The sequence below is a fragment of the Staurois parvus genome, unplaced genomic scaffold (assembly GCF_062004578.1).
Source record: "Staurois parvus isolate SC_StPar_1 unplaced genomic scaffold, SC_StPar_1.0 ptg000449l, whole genome shotgun sequence".
In the NCBI taxonomy this organism is placed as follows: domain Eukaryota; kingdom Metazoa; phylum Chordata; class Amphibia; order Anura; family Ranidae; genus Staurois; species Staurois parvus.
Window position 1 is genome coordinate 1,713,661 of NW_028318245.1, and position 19,251 is coordinate 1,732,911.

The 19,251-nt window shown below is 45.6% G+C and overlaps 1 protein-coding gene across 1 annotated transcript in view; it reads left to right on the forward strand.

Moving 5' to 3' along the window:
- The window catches only part of LOC149453263 (uncharacterized), a 56,585-nt gene that overhangs the window by 9,257 nt on the left and 28,077 nt on the right, over positions 1 to 19,251 (forward strand). The gene's annotated exons all lie outside the window — the stretch shown is intronic.

Consider the following 19,251-nt stretch of genomic DNA (forward strand, 5'->3'; position numbering starts at 1 on the left):
ACAAAATTTGATTTTTGCAAAGACATGTCGCAGAATACATTTTGGCGTAAATTTATGATGAAGTCCAACATGTTTTTTTTCTCAAAATTGTCGTTTTTTTTTGTTTTTTGTTTTTGTAGCATCCGAAGCCACCACTGCCTGTAAGGTCCTTCAGGTGGATCTTTAAGCTGCAGACAGTCCCCAGCCCTTTTGGGGTTTTTTTGGTGAGCTTTTTAGCATTCGGTTTGCTGTTGAATGATGGGGGTTGGTACAGCAGGCACTCATCTTCCCGAATAATAAACTGTATTGAGCGAGAAAACTTGCGTATGAAATTAAAAATGCACAGGCGATCAAATACCCCCGAAAGATCAATTTGTGGGGAAAAAAAGGACGTAAATTTAATTTGGGTGCAGCGTTGCACGACCGCGCAATTGTAATTTAAAATAATGCAGCGCCATAGCTTTCACGTAAACCAATTAATTTGCACGTATCGGGATTTTTTTCAGCAAAAGACATGTCGCAGAATACATTTATGATGAAATTTAGATTTTTACTTTTTTTTTTTTACTGGGCATGTTTACTAGCAAAAAGTCCAAAATATTGTTTTTTTTTTCTCAAAATTGTCTTTTTTTTTTTTTCATAGCGCAAAAAATTAAAACCGCACAGGCAATCAAATACCCCCAAAAGCTCAATTTGTGGGAAACAAAGGATGTCAATTTTATTTGGGTGCAGCGTTGCATGACCGCGCAATTGTCAAAGTAATGCAAAAAAAATGGCCTGGTCAGGAAGGGGGGAGGGGGGGAATCCTCTGGAGGGCGAGGGGCTAATGTAATTTTTGCTCCTCTGTGCATGCTCCTCATATTGTCCCCCGCCGCGCTGCCCGAATTCACATATGTGAATGTCCTCCATGCCTGCTGGGATCTAAATAAAAATCCCCGTATCTCTACCGCCATTTGTAAACGCTAACCAATTAATTTACACGTATTGGGATTTTTTTTGTACTGAAAGAAAGCTCTATTTGTGGGGAAAAAAGCACGTACATTTCATTTGGGTGCAGCGTTGCATGACCGCGCAATTGTCAGTTAAAATAACGCAGCAGCATAATGCAAAAAACTTTCATGCAAACCAATTAATTTGCACGTATCGGGATTTTTTTTCAGCAAAAGACATGTCGCAGAATACATTTATGATGACATTATTTATTTTTTTTACTGGATATGTTTAATAGCAAAAAGTCCAAATATTGTTTTTTTTTCTCAAAATTGTCAGTCTTTTTTTTTTATAGCGCAAAAAATAAAAAATGCACAGGCGATCAAATACCACTGAAAGCTCAATTTGTGGAAAAAAAAGGACGAAAATTTTATTTGGGTGCAGCGTTACACGACTGCGCAATTGTCAGTTAAAATAACGCAGCGCCGTAACGCAAAAAACGTTCACGTAAACCAATTGATTTGCACGTATCAGGATTTTTTTCAGCAAAAGACATGTCGCAGAGTACATTTATGATGAAATTTAGATTTTTAAATTTTTTTTACTGGGCATGTTTAACCACTAGCCTACTGGGCACTTATACCCCCTTCCTGCCCTGGCCAATTTCCAGCTTTCAGCGCTGTCGCACTTTGAATGAAAATTGCGCGGTCATACAACATTGTACCCATATGAAATTTTTATCATTTTTTTGTGACAGATAGAGCTTTCTTTTGGTGGTATTTAATCACCTCTGGTTTTATTATTTTTTCTTAAACAAACCAAAAACCAGAGAAAATTTTGAAAAAAAAAAAGTTTTTTCTTAGTTTTTGTTATAAAATTTTGTAAATAAGTGATTTTTCTCCTTCACTGATGTGCGCTAATGAGGCTGCACTGATGGGCACTGATAGGCAGCACTGATGGACACTGATAGGTGGCAGTGATGGGCACTGATGAGGAAGCACTGGTAGGTGGCACTAATGGGCATTGACAGGCATCACTGACAGACACTGAAAGGCAACACTGATACATGGCACTGATATATGGCACTGTTAGGCGGCACTGACTGGTGGCACTGTTAGGCGGCACTGACTGGCACTGTTAGGCGGCACTGACTGGCACTGTTAGGCGGCACTGACTGGCACTGTTAGGAGGCACTGACAGACACTGTTAGGCGGCACTGATGCACACTGATAGGCAACACTGACTGGCACTGATAGGCGGCATTGACTGGCACTGATAGGTGGCACTGATTGGCAGCACTGATAGGCATTGATAGGTGGCACTAACTGGCACTGATGGGTGACACTGAAAGGCAGCTCAGATGGGCACTGATATGTGGCATTGATGTGCACTGGTAGGCACTGATATGTGGCACTGATGGGCACTGGCACGAGGCACTGACACAAGGCACTGACAGGTGGCACTGCTGGGGCTACACTGATCATTAGGGCACACTGATCATCAGTGTACATGTCCCCTCCGCGGAAAGCCGATTACCGGATCTCCTCTGTCAGCGTGACAGCTCAAGAGGAGAGAAATGCCAATAACCGGCATTTCCCTGTTTACATGTGATCAGCTGTAATTGGAGACAGCTGATCACATGACTGAGCCGACATCTTCGGCTCTTTCCGTGATCGGTGATCCGCTGTGTCCGAGGGACACAGCGCACCGCTGATCGCCGCGCTGCGCGCTCCCTGAGCCGCGCATGCGCAGTGAGAATGGGAGGACGTCATATGATGTCCTCCCAGAATGAGAGAACCACCTTGCACCCGTCATATTACTATATGGCTGGCGGGAGGTGGTTAATAGCAAAAAGTCCAAAATATTGTTTTTTTTTCTCAAAATTGTCTTTTTTTTTTTTTTATAGCGCAAAAAATTAAAACCGCACAGGCGAGCAAATACCCCCCGAAAGCTCAATTTGTGGGGAAAAAAATTACGTACATTTAATTTGGATGCAGCGTTGCATGACCGCGCAATTGTTAAAGTAACGCAGTGCCGTAACGCAAAAAAAAAGGCCTGGTCAGGAAGGGAGGGAGGGGGGGGGGATTCTCTGGAGGGCGAGGGGTTAATTTAAGTTTTTCTCCTTTGTGCATGCTCCTCATATTGTCCACTGCTGCGCTCCCTGACTTCAAATATGTGAATGTCCTCCATGCCTGCTGGAATCTAAATAAAAATCCCTGTATCTATACCAGGCCTTGAAATTTCCACTTGCCTGCTCGCCAATGGCGAGTGGAAATTATGGTGGGACCTCTTCCTGACGGCCTGGTCAGGAAGAGGGGGGTAAATCCTCTGGAGGAGGAGGAGTTAAATTACCTTGGACATTTGTTTGGTGCTTCCATTGGATGATATTAGTGTGGATTCTAAACTCCGGGTTCTTTCCTTTTTTTTTTTTGTCCTGAGGGTGCCCCTAAGTTTTGTAGGGTGCTGGTGACGCGGAGCTGGTGTGCCTAGTGACCAGAGCCGGTGTGCCTAGTGACCCGGAGCCGGTGTGCCCAGTGACCCGGAGCAGGTGTGCCCAGTGACCCAGAGCAGGTGTGCCTAGTGACCCGGTACCGGTGTGCCTAGTGACCCGGTACCGGTGTGCCTAGTGACCCTTCGCAAACCCGAATCCGGCACCTCGTTCGTTCTTGTGTATGAAAAAAGGGACTTGCAATGTTATCTGCACCAAGAACTGAGATGAGCAGTGGTGAGACATCACTCCGATAAAGTCTGATTTCTAGAATGGGAATGAAAAGTTCTTTCTTTCTTGTCCATTGAAGGACGGGCAAAGATTTGTACTGTTGGGTTGTACTCCCGCCTACACAAGGCTTTTACACCGGCAAACAAAAAAGAATGTAGGCAAGACTAGGACAATCCACCCCAGTTTTTGGTGTCCTAGCAGACACACTCTACTAGATCTATAGGTTTCTCCTGGGCACTTCGGGCAAGGCCTACCATTTTTCGAGATTCACCCAGTCTTTCCTTTTCCAAGGTGGATAATTAGGCCTCATCCAAAGCCACCATTGCCTGTAAGGTCCTTCAGGTGGATCTTTAGGCTACAGACAGTCCCTAGTCCTTTTCGTTTTTTTTTTTTGTTTGTGAGCTTTTTAGCATTCGGTTTGCTGTTAAATGATGAGGATTGATATAGCCGGCACTCGTCTTCCCGAATAATAAACTGTATTGAGCGAGTAAAACGTGCATATGAGATGGTTTTAAGCGTTTCGGCAATCAGCCTTCGTCATAGGGGTTGGTCATGGGCTATGACTAATGCCGGCCATAGATGGGTCAAAAATTAGCCGATTTTCGCACCGTTAGTAGGTTAATTGGTTGGCCGTTTTTCGGGCTTTTTGCACATTTTTTTTTTATCAGGCATGTTGGAAAATTTGCGGCCAATTTTGACGATCGCCCGATTTTCCCGGCAATGATGGGCAAATCAGCCGATCGTTTTACCGATTAAAAAATCTGCGCATGAGCCGTGACCTGCAAGAAGAAGAAGAAGAATTCCAGTCCGCTATTATATTTTATATGAAAAAGTCTTGCGTTTGCAACAATGTATCTATCTGTATCAGATTAAAACCATCTGTATCCAAAATGGATACAAATGGATACATTGTTGCAACCGCAAGACTTTTTCATATAAAATATAATAACGGACTGGAATTCTTCTTCTTCTCCTTCTTCTTCTCCTTCTGCTTCTTCTCCTCCTTCTCCTTCTTCTTCTCCTTTTCCTTCTTCTCCTCCTTCTCCTTCTTCTCCTCCTTCTTCTCCTTCATCTTCTTCTTCTCCTTCTTCTTCTCCTTCTCGTTCTTCTTCTCCTTCTTCTTCTACTTCTTCTCCCTCTTCTCCGTCTTCTCCTTCTTCTCCTCCTCCTTCTCCTCCTCCTTCTCCTTCTTCTTCTCCTCCTTCTTCTTCTCCTTCTTATTCTTTTTCTCCTCCTTCTCCTTCTTATTCTTTTTCTTCTTCTTCTTCTCCCTCTTCTTATCCTCCTTCTTCTTCTTCATCTCCTCCTCCTTCTTCTCCTCCTCCTTCTTTTTCCTCTTCTCCTCCTCCTCCTTCTCCTCCTCCTCCTTCTTGTTCTCCTTCTCTTCCTTCTTCTCCTTCTTCTTCTCCCTCTCCTTCTTCTTCTCCTTCTTCTGCTTCTTATTCTTCTTCTTTTTCTCCTTCTTTTTCTACTTCTCCTCCTCCTTCTTCTTCTCCTTCTTCTTCTCCTTCTCGTTCTACTTCTCCTTCTTCTTCTACTTCTTCTCCCTCTTCTCCGTCTCCTCCTCCTCATTCTCCTTCCTCTTCTCCTCCTTTTTCTTCTCCTTCTTATTCTTTTTCTCCTTCTTCTCCTTTTCTTCTCCTTCTTATTATTTTTCTCCTCCTTCTTCTCCTTCTTCTTCTCCCTCTTCTTATCCTCCTTCTTCTTCATCTTCTTCTCCTCCTCCTCCTCCTCCTTCTTCTCCTCCTCCTTCTTTTTCCTCTTATCCTCCTCCTCCTCCTTCTTCTCCTCCTCCTTCTTCTTCTCCTCCTCATTCTCCTCCTCCTCCTCCTTCTCTTCTTCTCCTCCTCCTCCTTCTTGTTCTCCTTCTCTTCCTTCTTCTCCTTCTTCTTCTCCCTCTCCTTCTCCTTCTTCTTCTTATTCTCCTTCTTCTTCTGTTTCTTATTCTCCTTCTTCTTCTACCTCTTCTTCTCCGTCTCCTTTTTCTTCTTCTTTTCCTCCTTTTTTTCTTCTACTTCTCCTCCTCCTTCTCCTTCTTCTTCTCCTTCTCATTCTTCTTCTCCTTCTTCTTCTACTTCTTCTCCCTCTTCTCCGTCTCCTCCTTCTTCTCCTCCTCCTTCTTCTCCTCCTCCTTCTCCTCCTCCTTCTCCTTCTTCTCTTCCTTCTTCTTCTCCTTCTTATTCTTTTTCTCCTCCTTCTCCTTTTTCTTCTCCTTCTTATTCTTTTTCTCCTTCTTCTTCTTCTTCTCCCTCTTCTTATCCTCCTTCTTCTTCTTCTTCATCTCCTCCTCCTTCTTCTCCTCCTCCTCCTTTTTCCTCTTCTCCTCCTCCTCCTCCTCCTCCTTCTTCTTCTTCTTCTTCTTCTCCTCCTCCTCCTCCTTCTCCTCCTCCTCCTTCTTGTTCTCCTTCTCTTCCTTCTTCTCCTTCTTCTTCTCCCTCTCCTTCATCTTCTCCTTCTGCTTCTTATTCTTCTTCTTCTTTTTCTACTTCTACTTCTCCTCCTCCTTCTTCTTCTTCTCTGTCTCCTTCTTCTTCTCCTTTTCGTTCTTCTTCTCCTTCTTCTACTTCTTCTCCCTCTTCTCCGTCTTCTTCTTCTCCTCCTTCTTCTTCTCCTTATTCTTTTTCTCCTTCTCCTTCTTCTCCTTTTTCTTCTTCTTATTCTTTTTCTCCTTCTTCTCCCTCTTCTTATCCTCCTTCTTCTTCATCTTCTTCTCCTCCTCCTTCTTCTCCTCCTCCTTCTTCTCCTCCTCCTTCTTTTTCCTCTTATCCTCCTCCTCCTCCTTCTCTTCTTCTCCTCCTCCTTCTCTTCTTCTCCTCCCTCTTCTTCTACTTCTTATTCTCCTTCTTCTTCTGCTTCTTATTCTCCTTCTTCTTCTGCTTCTTATTCTCCTTCTTCTTCTACTTCTTCTTCTCCTTTTTCTTCTTCTTTTTCTCCTTCTTTTTTTCTTCTACTTCTCCTCCTCCTTCTCCTTCTTCTTCTTATCCTCCTCCTCCTTCTTCTTCTCCTTCTTCTTCTTCTCCATCTCCTCCTCCTTCTCCTCCTCCTTCTCCTCCTCCTTCTTCTCCTTCTTCTTTTTCTTCTTCTTTTCATCCTCCTTCTTCTTCACATCCTCCTCCTTCTTCTTCTCCTCCTCCTCCTTCTACTTCTCCTCCTCCTCCCTCTTCTTCTCCTCCTCCTCCTTCTTCTTCTCCTCCTCCTCCTTCTTCTTCTCCTCCTCCTTCTTCTTCTTCTCCTCCTCCTACTTCCTCTTTTCTTTCTTCTTCTTCTCCTCTCCCCTGTGTGCTCCCCTGTCTCTGCAAGGGACAGAAGTAATTATGGGGTTAAATGCTGGCCATAGACGGGCCGAAAATCGGCCGATTTTTTTTTTTTTTTACCGTTGGTGGTAACGTCGGCCGATCGAACGACCGATTTTTTTTTTTTTTTAAAACGGCCAATTTTCGACCCGTCTATGGCCTGCATAAGGCTCAGTGCCGAAACGCGTAAAGCCATTTTGTGTGCACGTTTTACTCAATACAGTTCAGGAAGACGAGTGCTGGCTATACCAATCCTGGTCATTCAGTTGCATCTGTGCTGGGAAGACCCACAGAGCCAGAGCACCAACATTCCACCTCCGCGGGGATGATCTCTGGGCGTAGCACATACTTGTTCATGTTTCTTCACCCCTCAGACTGCTGGATGTCCCGTCAGTACAAGACCTCCCAGATTTTTTTGCACCCGCTGTAAAATTCATTTCTTGAAGTCCATTGAGGAACACAGGTCCTGCTGTCAGGGTCCTATCCACGGCAGGAGTTCTGGAAGATCTGGCATTTCTGCCAGTACTCTGCATGGCCGCAAAAGGACACTTCAGCCTCAGTCTGGTGCCAGACGGCCTTTATAAAGAGGCTCATTACTTCCTGAAGTTGCTGGATGATCTCTAGCTTCCTGTGCCCTGTTCCTGTGACTTTGACCCGTGATTTCCTTTTACCGACTCGGCTTGCTCCTGGACCTGTCTACTCTGCCTTACCCCTGATCTGACCTCGGCCTGGCTTACGGATACTCTCTCTCTCGCTCCTCTGTGTATGACCTCGGCTATCCCATCTGACTACATCTGCTCTGATTCCCACCTGGTACCTGACCTTGGCTTGAACCGACTACCCAGTAAACATCCAAATCACAGAAGGGCTTGCATACCATGCACAGGCGCTTCCTGTCTGCAGACCTATCTCCATGCACCAGCTGTGCTTCTGGGTGGACCACCAACCAGCACTCCTACAGGCGACCTGTGCAACTTTGGGCCTGACTCCCGCTGTCCCACTCTCAGGGGAGTCCGGAACTTAGCCGCAAGGGAAGCCCTCTCTCCATTGGCCTCCATCACCAGCCTACGTAGCCCTCTGGGTTTATGGTCACGTTTTGGTTGGTACTGCTTTGCCGCAAAACTAAGGCGTGCTTGGGAGTAGGAACAGTTATCAAGGGCTAGCCTAGAGGTTTTTTTTTGTTTGCCGGGGTTCAATACCCCTGTATGCAAAGGTACACGACTTTCTGTAATCCTCAGTAGACTCCTAAGGAAGGGATGTTTTGGTAATTACAAAAATCCTATTTTTTTTTTTAAATGTATCAATTTGTATAAACATCCACTGGCCACCACTCCCCACCCCTAGCTTCCCCACAATCACCAGTCACAGCTCCAGGTTGGTCTGCTTGCAATCTAGCCTCAGATCTGTGCCGCAGGTGCCTGTCCGACTCGCAAATGTGAAAGGTTCAAAAGACAGGATGGGTAACCCAAGCCGAATTCTCCTGCCTTCAGGTGCTGGGATGTTCAATATTTTTGGATCGTTCAATCAAGATTTTTGGAGTTCTTATGCATCAGTGTGCAGTCATTCATCCCGTCTTTTGAAGCTTCCCTGGTTTACCTGTAAGGTGTGTAAGGGCTCATTTACACTTGCTTTGACTTTAATGCACCTTAAAGCACCTACTGCTTCAACGTGCTTTTATGATGCGTGTTTGATGCTTCGGTGATGCATATTTGAAGCTTTAAATGAAGCTTGGCAAACTTCCTGTGTGTGCTGACTTTCTATTTGTTTTAAAGGGGGGTCCAGTAGAACCCCCAGCTCAGTAGTACCCTCATGTAGCAGATCCCCAGCTTATTAGTACCCCCGTTCAGCAGATTCCTCACTCAGTAGTATCCCCAGCTCTGCTGATCCCCCTTCTCAGTAGTAACCCCCAGCTCTGCTTATCTCCCGCTCAGTAGTAACCCCCAACTCTGCTGATCCCCCACTCATTAATAACCCCCAACTCTGCTTATCTCCTGCTCAGTAGTAACCCCCAAACTCCACTAATCCCCACTCAGTAGTAACCCCCAAACTCCACTAATTCCCCACTCAGTAGTAACCCCCACCTCAACTGATCCCCCACTCCATAGTAACACCCATCTCTGCTGATCCCCCACTCAGTAGTAACCCCCAACAATGCTGATCCTTCACTCAGTAGTAACCCCCAGCTCTGGTGATCCTCCACTCAGTAGTAACCCTCAGTTCTGCTGATCCCCCGCTCAGTAGTAATCCCCATCTCTGCTGATCCCCCACTCAGTAGTTATCCCCATCTCTGCTGATCCTCCACTCAGTAGTAATCCCCATCTCTGCTGATCCTCCACTCAGTAGTAATCCCCATCTCTGCTGATCCTCCACTCAGTAGTAACCCACAGTTCTGCTGATCCCCTGCTCAGTAGTAATCCCCATCTCTGCTGATCCTCCACTTAGTAGTAACCCTCAGTTCTGCTGATCCTCCACTCAGTAGTAACTCCCAGCTCTGATGATCCTCCACTCAGTAGTAACCCTCAGTTCTGCTGATCCCCTGCTCAGTAGTAATCCCCATCTCTGCTGATCCTCCACTTAGTAGTAACCCTCAGTTCTGCTGATCCTCCACTCAGTAGTAATCCCCATCTCTGCTGATCCTCCACTCAGTAGTAACCCTCAGTTCTGCTGATCCCCTGCTCAGTAGTAATCCCCATCTCTGCTGATCCTCTACTCAATAGTAACCGCCATCTCTGCTGATCCTCCACTCAGTAGTAATCCCCATCTCTGCTGATCCTCCACTTAGTAGTAACCCTCAGTTCTGCTGATCCTCCACTCAGTAGTAACCCCCAGCTCTGGTGATCCTCCACTCAGTAGTAACCCTCAGTTCTGCTGATCCTCCACTCAGTAGTAATCCCTGTCTCTGCTGATCCTCCACTCAGTAGTAACCCTCAGTTCTGCTGATCCCCCGCTCAGTAGTAATCCCCATCTCTGCTGATCCTCCACTCAGTGGTAACCCCCATCTCTGCTGATCCTCCACTCAATAGTAACACCCATCTCTGCTGATCCCCTGCTCTGTAATAACCCCAGATTCTGCTGATCCTCCACTCAGTAGTAACCCCCATCTCTGCTGATCCTCCACTCAGTAGTAACCCCCATCTCTGCTGATCCTCCACTTAGTAGGAACCCTCAGTTCTGCTGATCCCCCGCTCAGTAGTAATCCCCATCTCTGCTGATCCCCCGCTCAGTAGTAACCCTCAGTTCTGCTGATCCCCAGCTCAGTAGTAAGCCCCATCTCTGTTGATCCTCCACTCAGTAGTAACCCCCATCTCTGCTGATCCTCTACTAAGTAGTAACCCTCATCTCTGCTGATCCTCCACTCAGTAGTAATCCCCATCTCTGCTGATCCTCTACTTAGTAGCAACCCTCAGTTCTGCTGATCCTTCACTCAGTAGTAATCCCCATCTCTGCTGATCCCCCGCTCAGTAGTAACCCTCAGTTCTGCTGATCCCCAGCTCAGTAGTAAGCCCCATCTCTGTTGATCCTCCACTCAGTAGTAACCCCCATCTCTGCTGATCCTCTACTCAGTAGTAACCCTCATCTCTGCTGATCCTCCACTCAGTAGTGATCTCCATCTCTGCTGATCCTCTACTTAGTAGCAACCCTCAGTTCTGCTGATCCTCCACTCAGTAGTGATCCCCATCTCTGCTAATCCTCCACTCAGTAGTAACCCCCATCTCTGCTGATCCCCCGCTCAGTAGTAATCTCCATCTCTGTTGATCACCCACTCAGTAGTAATCCTCATCTCTGCTAATCCCCCACTCAGTAGTAACCCTCAGGTCTGCTGATCCCCAGCTCAGTAGTAACTCACAGGTTTGCTGATCCCCAGCTCAGTAGTAACTCACAGGTTTGCTGATACCCAGCTCAGTAGTAACTCACAGGTTTGCTGATCCCCACTCAGTAGTAACCCCCAGCTTTGCTGATCCCCCACTCAATAGTAGCCCCCAGCTCTGCTAATCTCCTCAGTAGTAGCCCCCAACTCTGCTGATCCCCCACCCAGTAATAACCCCCAGCTCTGCTGATCCCCCACTCAGAAGTAATCCCCAGCTCTGCTGATCCCCCACTCAGTAGCAGCCCCCAACTCTGCTTATCCTTAACTTAGTAGTAATCCCCAGCTCTGCTGATCCTCTGCTTTGCTGATCCTCCTCTCTCTCCAGTCCCCACTCACCTCTCGCTATATTGCTCCCACACTGCGCAGCACATGTGACAGTGCTAGTTTCTCCTGCTCCGGTCCCCCAGCTCTGCTGATCCTCTACCACTCTGTCATCTCTCTCTAGTCCCCAATCACCTTCTGCTCTAGTGTTCCCATTTTGCACACCACGTATGCAGTCTGCTAGTTGCTCCACTCCAGTCCGGACCCCCCTCACCTTTCTGCTGCTCCACGCTGTACACCAGATATCACCAGGCACTCCCAGAATATATACACATGAACCGGAATTGAATGCTGATGACGTCTTTGCGTTGCGCTTGTTGGTTTCCCAGTGCATCCTGGGATATCTCATACCTGCAATACTTCCAAAACAAAGCGAAACTAAAGCTTAACAAAAGCCTCTCAAAAGCTGCAGGTGCTGTTTGCAAGCGTTGTCATAGACTTCTATGGAGGCTTTGGAGATGCTTTGAAACACCAAGAAAGCATCATGGGGTATGATTGTTGAAGCAAAGCAAACACAACATGTGAACATGACTGTAAAGTAACCATTTTACTTAGTGACCAGCACTCTGATTGGTGTTCGGAGTGTTTTAACCACTTCCCGTCCGGCCGTTGTATATAAACGGCTGGGCGTTGGCAGTGCAGGGGTGGGTGGCCGTTTATAAATGACCTCCATGCCCCCTGCTTGTGCGTGCTCCCTGGGAGCGCGCAGCACCACGATCCAGTGCCTCCTGTGTCCTCCGGACACAGTGGAACACCGATCGTCGGACGGGACCTCTGTGCGAGTTCCCGATCATGTGATCACTGATTGGCCAATCGGTGATCACATGCAGAGTAGTAAGCAAGATGTCACTTCTGGCATCATTGGTTACTACGTGTGAAATCTGTGAATGATCACAGAGGTCACATGGTACAGGGCCATTCACAGCAGCCCTGTACCATGTGACAAGCTGTGACCAATCACAGCTCACATAGTAGTTCTCAATGGCTGCAAGAATGCAGACAGAGAGAAGGAGAAATGATTGCTATTACAGCCTTTATGGGTGTAAAAGCAATCAGTGTAAAAAAAAAAAAAAAAAATCTTCATCACCCCCCACAAGTAGTACAGTGTCACCATTGTGACATTTTACTGCTACGGTGACAGTATGTAAAAAAAAAAGACCCATAAATAATAATATAAAAATAAAATAATTTTTAAAAAAATGTTTACAAATTGTAATTTTTGGTTAGAAACTTATTTTTTTTTACAAAAAAGATAAATCTTGGCCAAGATTTATAATGAAATATTATTTATTTGCAAAATTGTATAAGAAAATTCAAAATGTTGGGACTTTTTCATTTATATAGCAAAAAAAAATAAAAATCCCAGCAGTGAATAAATACCACCAAAATAAAGCTTTATATGTCTCAAAAAAATGCTAAAAAATTAATATGGGTACAGTGTTGCATGACAGCGCAATTGTCATTCAAACTGTGATAGCGCTGAAAGCTGAAAATTGGCCTGGACAGGAAGGGGGTGAAAGTGTCCGGACTGGAAGGGGGTGAAAGTGTCCAGACTGGAAGGGGGGGGAAAGTGTCCGGACTGGAAGGGGGGTGAAAGTGTCCGGACTGGAAGGGGGGTGAAAGTGTCCGGACTGGAAGGGGGGTGAAAGCGTCCGGACTGGAAGGGGGTGAAAGCGTCCGGACTGGAAGGGGGTGAAAGCGTCCGGACTGGAAGGGGGTGAAAGCGTCCGGACTGGAAGGGGGGGAAAGCGTCCGGACTGGAAGTGGTTAAAAAAGCACCTCCAATGCTACATTTTGAAGCAAGTGTAAACAAGCCCTAAGGGAGAGAGAAGTATTATTTTCGTAGCTAACAGCACAGAGGAGTCTTTTGATTTTCATTGTCAACTGTGATTTTCATTACCAATGGAAGGAAATTTGCACCTGGAAGAAGAGGAGCAAGGTGGTGTGTTGTTACGAGCTGCCATCCGTCCAAGGCTACGAGGCAGAATTCCTCCGGAGGATCCATGGAAAGGCTTCCCACCAAGCAACGAGCGCAGAAAAAAGAAAAAAAGGAGAATAACACACCAAACACGGAATACAAGATTCTCCATGGAAGAGAACAGCATTTTAATAGAAAGGGTCTCCAAGAACTGGGACAAGTTATTCGGTCACTTATCCCGCCAGATGTCCTTCCCGGCCAAAAGCAGACTCTGGAAGGAGGTGGTAGATGCCGTGAACACCGCCGGCGTGGCGGAGCGGAACGTCGATACCTGTAAAAGGCGCCTAAATGATATCAAGAGACAAATAAAAACCAAATTGTCAGAACTGAAACAGCGAAGGGGGATGGCGGGAGGTGGTCCGGCTCCAGAAGTCACATTTTTTGAATATGAAGAAAGGCTCATGGAATACCTGGGACCTGATATTCTTGCTGGAGACAATGATTCTGATATGAGAGGTAAGGAAGATGTTTTTACTAGTAAGTGTCTATATTTTTGTGTGACGTGTGTACGGTGGGGAACCTACATGTTCATCAGGGGGGTTCCCGCCATCCTCTTATTGATTGCAGAGTTAAACCCAAAACCAAAATTTGTAATATATTGCAGCTTACCAATCATTATATGTGATGGCTGAATTAATTTTCTTCTTTTAGTCTTTTTTTTGTCTGTTTTCACCTGGTGATCTGCCCAGTAACACACCTCCTGTATTAGAGCGCCCCCACTCTGGCCAGTAACACACCCCTGTATTAGAGCGCCCCCACTCTGGCCAGTAACACACCCCTGTATTACAGCGCCCCCACTCTGACCAGTAACACACCCCCTTTATTAGAGTGCCCCCACTCTGCCCAGTAACACACCTCCTGTATTAGAGCGCCCCCACTCTGGCCAGTAACACACCCCTTGTATTAGAGCGCCCCCACTCTGGCCAGTAACACACCTCCTGTATTAGAGCGCCCCCATTCTGGCCAGTAACACACTTCCTGTATTAGAGCGCCCCCACTCTGCCCAGTAACACACCCCCTGTATTAGAGCGCCCCCACTCTGCCGAGTAACACACCTCCTGTATTCGAGCGCCCCCATTCTGGCCAGTAACACACCTCCTATATTAGAGCGCCCCCACTCTGCCCAGTAACACACCCCCTGTATTAGAGCACCCCCACTGTGGCCAGTAACACACCCCCTGTATTAGAGCGCCCGCACTCTGGCCAGTAACACATTCCCTGTATTAGAGCGCTCCCACTCTGGCCACTAGCACACCTCCTTTATTAGAGTGCCCCCACTCTCGCCAGTAACACACTCCCTGTATTAGAACGTCCCCACTCTGGCCAGTAACACTCCCCCTGTATTAGAATGCCCCCACTCTGGCCAGTAACACTCCCCCTGTATTAGAACGCCCCCACTCTGGCCAGTAACACTCCCCCTGTATTAGAACGCCCCCACTCTGGCCAGTAACACTCCCCCTGTATTAGAATGCCCCCACTCTGGCCAGTAACACTCCCCCTGTATTAGAACGCCCCCACTCTGGCCAGTAACACATTCCCTGTATTAGAGCGCTCCCACTCTGGCCAGTAACACACCTTCTGTATTAGAGCGCCCCCACTCTGGTCAGTAACACACCCCCTGTATTAGAGCGCCCCCACTCTGGTCAGAAACACACCCCTTGTATTAGAGCGCCCCCACTCTGGCCAGTAACACTCCCCCTGTATTAGAGCGCCCCCACTCTGGCCAGTAACACACCTGTATTAGAGCGCCCCACCCTGGCCAGTAACACACCTCCTGTATTAGAGCCCCCCCCCCACTCTGGAGGTATGAGCACAAGAACACCTTTGTACATCAGCATTATTAATCCTAGGGGGAGGTGTTAAATGTATTAGCAGATTGAAGCCAAACTCAAGTTCACTCTTTATAATCAGTTACAGCGAAGTTTTTTTCCTTTCGGGATAAAGGTTTTACATGAATAAATAAAAGCTGATCACTGTAAGCACCCCTGTCCTTATTAAGTGGTTTGTCTCATCCCTGTAACCTGATACATTCTGCTGGAGAGCTTCAGCTTCTGAAAAACAGCAGACTCGCTGGCTAGATCACCAGATAAAAATAAAAGAAAGAATAAAAAAAAGAAAACTAATGCAGGCATCACATCTAAGAATTGGCAAGCTTCGAGATAATAAATGTTGGCTTTTTGGATTTAATACTGCTTTAACCTCTGTATCTTTAGGCCCTCAATTCACATTAGCCGAATGATTCCCTATGAGGTGCCGGATGTCATGCTGGACCTGTTCAAATGCAGAAAATTGCTTTAGACGTCTGCCTTGCCGGACCTGAAAACACATTGGAATGGGCGTCCACCCCATAGGAAATAGCAGGGTCCATTTTCCGGCCACCTTCGAAAATTGGAATGGACACAGATGTGACCTCTATGGCATCCACGTCAGTCCAGATCTGTCCCTGTACCCAGAGTACAAAGACCAGATTTTCTGCACAACGGCGACGGGTCACATGCCAAGGCTAGCGTGAATGGGGCTTGTGTTGGGGTGAATGCACAGCAATTTTATTTCCATGGGGCAAAAGTCACAATAAAAAATTATACAATAATACATTTTTTTTTTTCACAGCGACCACCAAACAGGGGCCTGCCACGGCTTCCTCCAGACCAGACTCAAACCTTGATGTGTTCCACAGCAGGAGACAACTGGATGAAGACTCTATGTTATCCTATGAGGACGAAGGTAAGAAGTTCTTGTGAGAAAAAAACGGCGATACGTTTCCTGTTACAAATATGAGAAGGGCATATGAAAAAAAAAAGAGGGAGGTGACTGAGAGCCCCTGGGAGCGCAGACTGAGCGCTGACCAATCGTGTGCTTATTACAGACGGCGTGGGACGACTCTCTAGATAGGTGTATAAGTGATGTTTCGTTAATATGTGAAATATTTATTCATGGGGATAGGCATAGCCTACCAGAAAGTGCTTTTGGCAAGATGGATGAAGACGGCCCCCTTCTCCCCTTCCCCTGAATTAACCATTCCCAGTCCGGGGCCAATTCTGGCATTCCTCTCCTACATGTAAAAACAACTTAGGACCCCCAAACTATACAGATTGGGTATTTTATTGTGTTTCTGTCCATTAAAATCCAGTTTATTTACATTTGAAAAACCACTGCGCAAATATCATGTGACATAAAAATATGCAGTGCCCACCATTTTAGTCCATAGGGCCGCTGCTAAAGATATATATATATATATATATATATATATATATATATACAGTTGCAAGAAAAAGTATGTGAACCCCTTGGGATTACATGGAGTTTTGCATGAATTGGGCATAAAATGTGCTCTGAACATCATCTAAGTCACAATAGAAGAACACAGTCTGCTGAACATAATACTACACAAACATTAGATGTTGCCATGGTTTAATTGCACATAACATGTAAACATTCACAGTGCAGGGAGGAAAAAGTATGTGAACCTTTGGACTTAATAACTGGTTGACCCTCCTTTGGCAGCAATAACCTCAACCAAACGTTTCCTGTAGTTGCAGATCAGACCTGCACAACGATCTGGAGTCATTTTGGACCACTCCTCTTCACAAAACTGTATCAGTGTAGCAATATTCTTGGGATGTCTGGTGTGAATCGCTCTCTTAAGGTCATGCTACAGCATTTCAATCGGGTTGAGGTCAGGACTCTGACTGGGCCACTCCAGAAGGCGTATTCTGTGCTGTTGCAGCCATTGTTTTGTTGAATTACTTGTATGCTTTGGGTCATTGTCCTGTTGCATCACCCATCCTCTGCGGAGCTTCAGTTGGCGGACAGATGGTTGTACGTTTTCCTGCAAAATGTCTTGATAAACTGTGGAATTCATTTTCCCATCAATGACAACAATCCGTCCAGGCCCTGAGGCAGCAAAGCAGCCCCAGACCATGATGCTCCCTCCGCCATGTTTTACAGTGGGGATGAGGTTTTGATGTTGGTGTGCTGTGCCTTTTTTTCTCCACACCTAGTGTTGTGTGTTCTTCCCAAACAACTCAATCTTGGTTTCATCTGTCCACAGTATATTTTGCCAGTAGTGCTGTGGAACATCCAGGTGCTCTTTTGCAAACTTCAAACGTGCTGCAATATTCTTTTTGGACAGCAATGGCTTCCTCCGTGGTGTCCTCCCATGTACTCCATTCTTGTTTAATGTTTTTCTTATTGTAGATGTGTCAACAAAAATGTTAGCATGTGCAGAGATTTCTGTAGGTCTTTAGCTGACACTCTGGGATTCTTCTTTACCTCATGCAGCATTCTGCGCTGTGCTCTTGCAGTCATTTTTACAGGACGACCATGCCTAGGGAGAGTAGTAACAGTGCTAAACTTTCTCCATTTGTAGACAGTCTGTCTTACCGTGGACACATGAACATCAAAGCTTTTGGAGATACTTTTGTAACCCTTTCCAGCTTCATGCAAGTCAACAATTCTTGATCGTAGGTCTTCTGAGAGCTCTTTTCTGAGAAGCATGGTTCACATCAGACAGTGCTTCTTGAAACCAGTAAACCCAAAACAGGTGTGTGTTTTTTAAGGGCAGGACAGCTGTCAGCAACACATCCAATATCATCACACTGATTGGAGTCAAGGTTGGCTCACTCCTGGCTCCAATTAGCTCTGGGAGAAGTCATTAGGCTAGGGCCTCACATACTTTTTCCTCCCTGCACTGTGAATGTTTACATGTTATGTGCAATTAAACCATGGCAACATCTAATGTTTGTGTAGTATTATGTTGAGCAGACTGTGTTCTTCTATTGTTGTGACTTAGATGACGTTCAGAGCACATTTTATGCCCAATTCATGCAAAACTCCACGTAATCCCAAGGGGTTCACATACTTTTTCTTGCAACTGTATATATATATATATATATATATATATACACACATATACAGTGAAGGAAATGCGTATTTGCTCCCCGGCTGATGTTGAATGTTCTCCCACTCACAAAGAAATGATCGGTCTCAAAATCGAATGTTCGGTGTATTGTAACACAGAGACAGAAACAGAATAGCAACAACAAATTCAGCAGAAATGCATGTCTAACAAATGATGACTGATTTGTATGTTCATGAGGGAAATAAGGATTTGATCCCCTTCACAAAACATGACTTAGTACTTGGTGGCAAATCCCTTGTTGGCAATCACAGATGTCAGATGTTTCCTGGAGTTGGCCCCCAGGTTCGCACACATCTCAGGAGGGATTTTGGCCCACTCCTCTTGGCAGATCCTCTCCAAGTCATTAAGGTTTGGTGACTGACGTTTGACAACTTGAACTTTCAGCTCCCTCCACAGATATTCAATCGGATGAAGGTCTGGAGACTGGCTAGGCCACTCCAGGACCTTAATGTGCTTCTTCTTGAGCCACTCCTTTGTTGCCTTGGCTGTGTGTTTTGGGTCATTGTCATGCTGGAACACCCATCCACGACCCATTTTCAATGCCCTGGCTGAGGGAAGAAGGTTCTCACCCAAGATTTGACGGTACATTGCCCCGTCCATCGTCCCTTTGATGCAGTGCTCTCAGTGTTACAATACACCGAACATTCGATTTATAGACCAATCATTTTTTTTGTGAGTGGGCAAACATTCAACATCAGCCGGGGAGCAAATACACATTTCCTTCACTATATGTGTGTATATATATATATATATATATATATATATATATATCAATAAAATATATCTTTTTTTAGCAGCGGCCTTATAGACTAAAATGGTGGGCACTGCATATTTTTATGTCACATGATATTTGCGCAGTGGTTTTTCAAACGCAAATAAACTGGATTTTAATGAACAGAAACACAATAAAATACCCATCGTTTGGTAGAATATACAGCGGGTAAAGTAAGTATTGAACACTATCCAATCAAAAACAATTAAAAAGTAAATACTAAAGAAACTTCTTGATTTTCTACTGAGTTTCCACTGCTGGTTATTCATCAGCTTCTGGTGAGTGTTGAATTCAATGGGGTGATAATCTCTGCAGGGATCACATTGACGGTGGATCAAGCTACCTTACAGAGATATCACATCACTGAAATGAACTGAACTTTTTCACATTTATTTATTTATTTATTTTGGGTGGAACTCCACTTTAACTGAATACTTTCAAATAGTAGCTGATTGGTTGGCATGAACTTG